General features: G+C 39.1%; 1 protein-coding gene across 2 annotated transcripts in view; it reads left to right on the top strand.

Moving 5' to 3' along the window:
• The first annotated feature begins 8,412 nt into the window (after positions 1-8,412).
• Positions 8,413-10,262, top strand: part of ARMC3 (armadillo repeat containing 3) — an 89,149-nt gene continuing 87,299 nt past the window's right edge. Inside the window, exon 1 of one of the 2 annotated variants that reach the window (XM_012767303.3) lies at positions 8,413-8,583. The gene's annotated coding sequence lies outside the window, so the exon portion shown is untranslated. The remainder of the gene's footprint in view (positions 8,584-10,262) is intronic. The other variant, XM_075997644.1, reaches the window with a different exon arrangement.

Raw genomic sequence — 10,262 nt, 5'->3', positions numbered from 1 at the left:
TCCATCTTCTTTTAGCAGTTGGTCCCAATATTTTGAAGAATTTATAGGTTTTTGGGATCGGAGTTTAAATGTCATCAGCTGATTATCTGGTATGATGGCATTTCTCCTATTGTTCTGGCTCCATGCCCAAGTGGTATTTGGGGATTTATTGACCACATCTGCGTTCCTTTTAGCCACAGTGCTGATGGTTTTAAAGAAGCAGCAGTTATTCATCTTAGTTTCAGATGGAAGAGCCTTGGTTCTTCAGTCCTCACTTAGTCCAATCTTACCTGTCCCCCAGGAACACTCTAGCTGTTCCCCTTCTTGCGCCATGGACTGTAGGACTGCAGGGCGTACCCAGTGGAGTGCGGGAGCTGCTTCATACAGGCCCATGGAGGCTGAAGATGCACATCATTTCCCAGTTCCACGCTCAGTGACGTCACGCTGGTAGCTTGAAGTTAGCCAGGAAAGGAGTCTTTACACCACAGGAATCAGCATATACCACAAATCAGGGCATTTCTCCCTGGAGATCCTATTGTTAAAAATTTACTAGCACACTCTTAATATAACTCTGTAGTTTTATGTGAGCGTTGTGGGTTTCAATCCTGACATCTCTATTTACAAGCTGAGCTACTCTGGTCAAGTGACCTTTACCTCTTGGAGCCTCTTTTCAGCATTTGTAGAATGGGGATAATCACATCCGCTTGAACTTTTAAATAACACGGCCATCTGTAGTTGAGAGAAACAGCAACTATTTACAGTACGTGTTGTCAAACTATGTATGCTGAAGCTCTAGAAATGGTGAAAGGTTACCATACTGCTTATGGTTTTCCTTACAGGCTAACACTGAAACAAACGTTACATGAAACAGAAGTCTTACGTTTTTATTATCTTCGACCAATTTCAACTGATTTACAACCATCAACCATATGACTAATTCAACTTGAATGGAAATGAATTAAAAGAATACATTAAAAGGAACATATTAGGATAAATTACCTAATTCTTGTGGTTATATCCCCTCACTTGAAGCAAATTTAGATTTGAAAAGTAGATAAATAATAGAGAATTGCTTTCTTTACTGAAGAGGTATCTTAGTTCAGGTTGTTACAGAAAATACCACAAGTGGCTTAAACAACACACATTTATTTCTCATGGGTTTGGAGGCTGGGAAGTCCAAGATCAAGGTGCAGGCAGGTTTGGTGTCTGGTGAGGGCCCACTTCATGTGCACATGGTTGCCTTCTCAATGTACCCTCCCATGGCAGAGAGAGAGGGAGATCGCATGTCTCCTCCTCTTTTCATAAGGGCAATAATCACATCATGAAGGCCCTACCCGATGACCTAATATAACCCTGATCACCTTCCAAAGGCGCCATCTCCAAATACCATCCCATGGGGGATTAGAGTTTCTACATATGAATTTGGGGGGAGGGACACAAACATTCAGTCCATTATAAAGTGATTCATTCTCAGATTTCTCAAAATAGTAAATGCTCTTAATGTTCTCAAAGCATAATTAGATTTCAAAAATTCTTTCCAAAAACATTTTCTGGAACATATCTACTGAATCAAATGAGGTTTGTTATGCTAAGACTCTCAAGTTGCTAACTAGGGGGAGTTGATACTATGATGTGGTTTAATTAGTTTCCAACACTAACAGCACCAAAGTGCTTGTGGGTGGTGCGTGAGGGTGTCAGTACCCGGGAACACGACTGTAAAACATAGAAGGTGGGGAGACAAAATGTCTTCTGGCCATGGAAATAGCTGCCTTGACTGGGACGCAGTCCAGGGAAGAAGGAAGCGGAGTCTGAAGGTCAGTAATAATTCAGATGCAAAACAAGTGTTTTCTGCTGTAGGGTAGGAAAATCCATCGAGATTTCTCACCTGCCTTAGCCTTAGTTTGCATTCATCTACAATTTTAACTATAACATTGTAAATTAACATAAATTACCATAGTCGATTTGCTGCTCAAATACCTCAGTATCAGGAAAGAAGGCTGACTGATTTAGAAAGGATGGGACTAACTCTCATTATACATTGTATAAAAGACACATTTAATAATTCCCACATATATGCATAATGTTAAGTTACTAGAGCAGGACTGTTGGGAACAAAGTTCAGTAGATCCACCCAGAAACTTCTAGTGGTGGGGAGCAAGCCTTTACATCAGTGGTTCTCCAATTTTTCCACACTGAGACACATACAGAAAATGATAATATTTGTAAGTCACATGGAGATGAACTGGAGGAATTTGGGGAAAGTTAGTAGGCAGCTTGGAGAAAAATAAATTATTAAATATTCCTTATGTTACATGTTTATGGTAAGGAAAATGAAATAAAAAACTAAGATATATCAAACACTTAATATGCAAACCACTGACAAATAAAGTCGCCTCACATTTTTAAATGAGATAGTAGAGTTTGCCCCTGCAACTATTTTATACCCCCCCACACACACACTGATTTGCAACACAAAACTGCTACATGTAATTCCTGATCAAAACCTTTCACCTTCTTGACTGTCACCTTGGTCAGACACTATGTTTTACACAAGTAGAGGCAGCAAATAGTAGAGTATCACTTTTTCTTTAATGAATTAAAGCTGCTTTCTTGCCCTTTATCAGATCATTTGATCTTTAAACTTTTAAAACCATGTTTCATAGGATTATCATTTTAAAATACAACAGCTCTTTCTTTGACAAATGCAACATTGAAATATTTTGTGATGATGAATGGGTTTCGAAACCTTTAGAATGTTTTCATGTTAAGCACTTCAAAATTTTAATAATGTTTTTCTCCCAGCATAAATGGATATTGCTTCCGCTGTTCTTACTAATTCTTTAGTGTAAAAATTACAACACTTACTAAACATCAGTAGCAAGTTTTCTTTACTCCATTACTGTTGACAGTGCTGGGTATTGTATTTCATGGCAGTCTGTCCAATCTTGGATTATGTTTATGAAGATGCTCAAAATGTTAGTTAACACGTTTTTTAAGCCGACAACTAACCTTCAACTCTGCAAAGTAAGAATCGTTTATACCTACACAAATCTCAATTCCTCTTTTCACTCAAACTCTTAACACAATTTTTCACTGGTAATCCTCTTATATTTGAACCAGCCGAGAGTTTTTTTCTGATCTTAATCTTTTGCATAAAGATTAAACAGATACAACAACAGTGGCTTAGACTCATCATTTTGAGGATATCATTTAATGCCAACTATAGATTCACAGAAAATTTTTACACCACCATTTCTCTGTAATTAAAACAATGAGTTCTCTCACTGCTAGCGTTTTTGGAATAACCTCTTGATGGGAAGTCTTTATCCTACAACTAAAACATTATCACACACATCTAAGCAGTGTTTCTGGTATATCTTACTTGTTTCAACAAGTAAGTACTTGTTTCAATCCCCTACTGAAGAAAATCTTGGTTGCTTTTAGTTTTGAGTGATTATAAATAAGGCTGCTATAAACTTTCATGTGTAGGTTTTTGTATGGATATATAATTTTGAATCAATTTTCAAATTAGCAATATCAGGAATGAAAGAGGGGACATTACTACAGATATTAAAAGGATAATAAGGGTACACTAAGTGCAACATGGCAAGAAAACCAAACCAAAACAAAACAAGACAACACACACACACAAAAAAATTGACTAGAATGAGTGAGCTTAAAAATATCACATTATACAAGACCAATATGCAAAAATCAAATGTATTTCTTATATTAGAAATGACCATTTCAAAATTCAAATTTCAAGAATCTTTACAATTTCAAAATTCAGATTTCAAGAATTCTTTACAATAGTATCAAAAAAATCACAAAATACTCAGGTACAAGTTTTTAAAAATATAAGTGCACACAGAGGAGGGATTTTAAAATACTCAAATAAATGAAGAGATATCCTGTGTTCATAAACTGGAAATCTCGATATCATTAAGCTGCCAATTCTCCCTAAATTTATAGATTCAATGCAATTCTAATCAAAATCCCAGCAGGTTTTTAGTAGAAACTGACAAGCTAATTTTTAAATGTGTAGAAAAATGCAAAGAACTTAGAGTGGTCAAAACAATTTGAAAAAGGACACATTTGGAGGACTCCTGTTACCTAATTTCAAGACTTATTGTAAAGTCACAATAATCAAGAGATTGTGGTATTAGGGTAAGGATAGATGTATTGATCAAGGGAACAGAATAATGACCAGAAATAGAATAACTTGCAAAGGATAAATTTATTTTTGACAAAGGTGCCAAAGTAATTCAATATGTAAAGAGTAGTGTTTTTTTTCAAGTGGCACTGGAACATTTGGACATCCATATGCAAAATTGTGATCCTCAAACCATCTCGTACCATATATAAAAATTAACTTGACATGGATCATACATAGAAATGTCAGAGTCAAACCTATAAGACTTCTAAAACAAAACGTAAGATAAACTTTATTTTTTTCCCTTTGGGATAGGCAAAGATTTCTTAGGTAGGACAAAAGCAAAATAAAACAAAATCACTAACCTTTTTTAAAAAATGAATGAATTGGACTTTATCAAAATTCAAAGCTTTTGATGTTCAAAAGACATTTTTAAGGGATGAAATGATAAGCCACAGACTGGCAAAAGAAATTTCCAAAATATATATCTGATAAATGACCTGTATCTAGAATATAAAGGGAAATCTTACAACTCAATAATAATACAAACAACCCAATTAAAAGTAGGAAAAATAGTTGAACAGATTCTTCACCAAAGAAAAGTACCAAAATGGCTAACAAGCACATAGCATGAGCTCATCACCATCAGTCATGAAGCAAATACAAATTAAAACCAGAAGGAGATACCACTATACACCCACTAGAATGGCTATACACCCACTAGAAGGGCTAAAATTAAAAGGACTGGCATTATCAAGTGCTGTAGAGCATATGAAGCAATTGGAGCTCTCATTCATTGCTGATGGGGACGCAAATATGGTATAGTTCCTTTGGAAAGCAGTTTGGCAGGTCCTCATAACATTATACTTACACATGGCATATGACCCAGAAATTCCACTCCTGGGTATTTTCCCAAGGAAGGGGAAACATATGTTCACACAAAACCTGTATATTTAATCAGATTTATTTATAACAATCCAAAACTGGAAAGGACTAAAATGTCCATCGACCAGTAAGTGGAGTTTGTGCATCCATGCCGTGCATACTACCCAGCAATAAACAGAGACAAGCTACTGATACGCACAACACCACGGACCAATCTCAAAAGCATTATACTTTTAGAAGTATAATTAAAGAAGCTGGACGCAAAAGGCAGCATATTATGTGGCTCCATTTATAAGACATTCTAGAAAAGGCAAAATTATAGGAAAAGAGAACAGATTAGTTGTTCCCAAGAAAGTGAAGTGGAGACAGAGGTTTGACTTCAAAAGGGCATGAGAGAAATTTGGGATGATGGCAATGTTCTGAAAATCCATTGTGGGGCTGGTTACACAATTGTAAACTATTGTCAAAAATGCATCCAACTGGATATGTTGAAAGAAACATGACCCCAAAAATGCATATACTCAGTAAAGACTAAATCTATTAAAAAAAAAAAAAAAAAAGAATCCAAATAGCAGTTTTAATTATTTCATAAAAATGCATTACAACTTGTCATAACATGCATTTCAAGAGGGGGTGGTATGATGTATTGGTTCAGAACATGGCTATGAAGTCAAGCCAACCTTGGTTCAAGTGCTGACTCTACCATTTATTAGTGGAATGACCTTTTGCTAATTACTTTATGTATACCTCATAGGGTTATGGCGGGGATTTAACGATGCACTTTAACAACTTCATAATTGCCTGGCTTATAGTGAGTATTCAACAAACAGTTATTTGAAGAACAATTAGAAACAGTCTAGGTGGGGAGACACATACATAAATGAATAAATTACAATATCACATGAAAATAACAAATTGAGCAAGTGTAAGGTACAGCGATATCGCAAAATGAGAAATTTTTGTGATTGGAGAAACCAATAAAGACTTTCTGGAAAAATCATGACTGAGATACATTTTGAAAAATGTATAAGTGGTTTTCTGGCTGATTACAGGAGTGAAGGGCACAAAATGTCATGATACTTGCAGAATGATGAGCAGTTTGCTATTTTTTAAGCGATGAGAGAAGCTATTTCAGTAGGAAGGAGACAGTCAGAACAAGAAGGATCTTGAATGCCAATTTAAGAATCTTGCTGCATTTCATCACGCATGTGGCAGAGCTACTGGAGCCAGCAAGGAAAAAGACAAATTAGATTTGCACCTTACAAAGATACTTTGATCATCTTGGAGAAGATGAATTGAAACTAGGATGAGGCTTGAGGACGGGAGACCTGTCAGAAAGCTTGTTAGGTGCATTCAGGTAAAGGATGGTGACATTCTGTACTTGAGTTATGGGAATAGAAAGGTGCAAATACATTCAAGAGACTTGTAGGGGAACCCAATAATTGACTGTATGTGAAGGAGAAGAAGTCTAGATGACTCTCAGACTTGATGGTCTGTTTGGGTATCTAGGTAGGTGTTGGTACCCCTTAATAAACAGAAACACACAGCTATGCTGAGAAAATGATGAGTTTAGGTGGGTAGTATTGATGTCTGAGTTGCTCATGGACATCCAGGTGGAGCTGTCCAGCCAGTGGATGGATATATGAGCCTAGAGTTCAGTACTGGAGTCTTATGGGGATATAAATGAGATAGCTGAAGTCACAAATATAAGGTCACCCCACAAAAGCATATAGTATTAAAAGAGAGGCAGTGACAGATCCCTGGGAAATACTGACATTTAAGGCTGCATAGCAAATACCTTAAATAATGGTCATGAAAGTAGGAGGAAGATTAAGAAAATCAAGGAAGGAGTTTCAAGAATGAAGTATCATCAAGAGAGTTATGAGGACTAAGAAACATCCAGTGGATTTGGATAGTTTTAGTGCTGGGACAAAAACAGATCACTACAGTCAGAAGAGTGAATGGGAAGTTTAAAATGTGGATGTATCTAATGCAGGCTACTTTTTTTGGAAAATCATGATCAAGAATAGAAAGAGGACAATAGAATGACAGCTAGAAGGAGAAACAGGATCAAAAGGAGGTTTTTTGTGTTTTATATGCAGCATGAGAGAGTCTTCACTATATTTATATATGGACAGGAAAAATCTGGAAGCTGACACAGGTGTATATTATTCAAGGTCCAATCAGGAGACAGAAATCTCACCAGATAGTTGACCATAGAAAACTTAATATAAAGAATTGTTAAATATGTAGAAAGCTATTTATCAGGTGATTTAAAAAGCACGAAGAGAACATGAAGATATATAAAAGTAGCCATTGTAAGAAGTATCTAACATTCTTAGGGCTGGAGGACCAATAGGGACAGGTGGGAGCTGGAGTTTGCAAAAAGTGTAAGGGGGAGTGGGAGAGAATTTTTGCTGAGGGCAATCAAAGAGTCTCTTATGAAGATAGCATTCGAGCTGGGCTTCATAAGTAGAAATGAAAGAATATTCCGGGTGTTGCACATGACCTGGACATTAGTTGGTGCTTAATAAATATTTGCTAAAAAAATGAAATGACGAAGGAACAGAACCAGCAAAAATCTACAGGAGAAAAGTATGGAAAATTTGGGGGGAACAGAGAGTTTGGCTGGGGTTCGGGTGGGAGAGAGCAGTTGGAAATAAGGTCGCATAGGTGGAATAGCGATGGGGCAGGCAGCCTGGACAGCCTGATGTGTTTAAAGTTAATCTTAGGAAGCCACTGACATTTATTTGAGCAGGGAAGTGACAAGACTGGAGCAGTGACTTCTGGAAGGTTGGTTTGCCTGCAGTATGTAGAAAGGACTGGAAGGAGCAAGACACTGAAGTCATCTGCTTGAAGGACAAAAACTGACGAGCGGGATTGAAGTGACAGTAAGGATACAGGAGAGAGAACAGGCAGGGAACAAACTGTAGGCGGCCAAGAGATGCCTTAAACGATGGCTTTTCTGAGGAGGCAGGGGGAGGAAGAAAGGACGCAGGTGGCTTCTGCATCCAGGCGATTAGGAAGAATGGCAGAAAGCGGGTGGGGGGAAGGAGGAAGGGGGAGGGGCCTTTAAAGGGCCCCGATAAGTTCCGTGGGGACAGGCAGGACAGCCCAGCGCTCGGAAGGCTGGAGTCGGCAGGAGGCGGCGACGTGGGCGCGCTCTGCAGGGACTGCGGCCCGGGGAGAACGCCACAGCGTCTCAGAGCATGGAACCCACAGCCGGCCCGCGGGCCACGAGCTGAGGCTGAACTGCCCCCCGACCTCCGCCTGTCACCTGGTTGGCCCTCGGGACTAGGAAGAGGAGGATTCGCCGTCTATTCCGCTCCCGGGCACCGGACTCGGGGAACCGAGGACCCGCCGGGCCTCTCCCGCTCTCAGCGCCGCCGCGGTCTGCTACCAGGCGCCTCCAGCAGCCCGGCACGTGCTCCCAGGGCGGAGCTGCGCAGGCGCGGCGCGGCGTCGCCTAGCAACCCGGGACAACAAGGACCCGGAGGCGGGCGGCGGCGGCGGCGGCGTAGTTGGCCTGGTCTGAGGAGCCGCTGCTCCGCGGGACCTCCGGGCAGGTAAAGGCAGGAGGTCTGCGGCAGCACGCGCAGCCCCGCCGCGGGGACCGGCCAGGGGCAGAGGCCCGAGCAAAACCTGGGGAAGGAGACGGTGCCCGCGGCTGCTGGCGCCACTGAGGGGTCACCTCGTCAGGGGCGTGGGTCCCTGTCCCGCACCCGCAGGGTTAGGCGGGGTCGGGGTGGGCTTCTGAGCCTCCCCAAGAGGGGTCCTTGAGCAACTCAGGTGGCTCCAATTTCTCAAAGCCAATCTCCCCACTAGACAGTATTTAAAATCATAGGCTGAACGTTCACGAAGGAGAAATACAAATGCTCAATAAGCTCCTGGGGGGAAAATGTGGCTCTAATAATCAAGAAGATGCAAATTTGAAGCAGCCTTGTTTGCATATCCAACACCCTGACCTCCGTAGCTTTTCACCCGGTTAATTTGCTGCTGGAGAGTTAGTTGGCGGTGCGGATGAAAGTTTTATGTCCAAGGGTGTTCTTTGCAGCTCTGGCCATAATTCCAGAACATTTAAAACAAATGTCCAACAATCAGAGACTGGCTAGATAAATCATGGATTTATAAATATTATTTTAAAGGGCAAGTTATGCTGCTCTAACGGAGGTGATTGGAGTGAGAAATGGAGATTGAGATTTCATGGATTTGTCCATTCATTTAAGAATTTAGTAGGAAAATGATCCCAGAAAGGGAAGGTGAGAATAAAAGATAGAAATTCAGGCAGGATGGTAAAATCACTCTAGAAAACACACAAAAAGAAACTATATCGAGAGCTTATCTTTGTATGATTTTTATTTTATTCATTGTAACCTTATTTTCCAAATTCTCTATAACGAAATGTATTACCTTTAGAAGGAAAAAAAGTCAGGAGCATCTCTGAGGCTCATTATCCCTGGCCTGTGTTAGCTGTTTACTCTCTTTCCCCTTTAACAATTACACCCAATAAGAACTTAAAAAAAAAAATAATAATAAAATGAAGACTTCATTAAGAACTTAAAAAAAAAACAAAAAAAAACAATTACACCCAAAATGGTGATAAAACACACGTTTCTATGCTCACTGTATTGCCTAGGACTGGCTCTATCATTGCAACTCTGCGTGTTAGCCTATTCCCACCGCTGCACTCTTCATTATGCAATTGCTTAAAAACTCTCTCCTGAAACAGGAAAAATTAGTTTATGGGTGAAAAATCAGATGATTTAAAACAACTTTATGGAGGTGTAATTTAATTGCTTCTTGAATATTATTCATAAAGAATTATTTTATAAATCAAAGGCTGCTATATCTTGGAATTGGTTTTAGAGCGCTATGAACTAATTTTTTCCTAGAGATTAATTAATTATAGGATAGGTTCTCATTTGTTCAGAATAGTTTCTGTGTGTCTGCCTGAAATGTTATAGGCACAAGTCCTAGGGCCTGTGCATTTTTCAAGCATCTATGAAAGATGTTTGAGATTTGAGAAAAGAAATATTGGCTCTAAAATATAAAAAGAAAATTGAAAAATTAATGTTAATTAAATGTTTTTATTAATGTTAAAATTTTATTGAATTTGAAAACAGTTTTCTCATTTTGCAAGAATTTCCAGGTGTGCATACTGATTGCTGAATGATTTCAAAAAAATTTTTATGTTGAAAATTACATTTAATGGGGGATATGGGTACATTTTAACATTTTCATATAT

Source organism: Microcebus murinus, chromosome 25 (genome assembly GCF_040939455.1).
Source record: "Microcebus murinus isolate Inina chromosome 25, M.murinus_Inina_mat1.0, whole genome shotgun sequence".
Lineage (NCBI taxonomy): Eukaryota > Metazoa > Chordata > Mammalia > Primates > Cheirogaleidae > Microcebus > Microcebus murinus.
The sequence above is the reverse complement of the archived record's forward strand: the minus strand, read 5'-3'. Positions and strand labels throughout refer to the sequence as shown.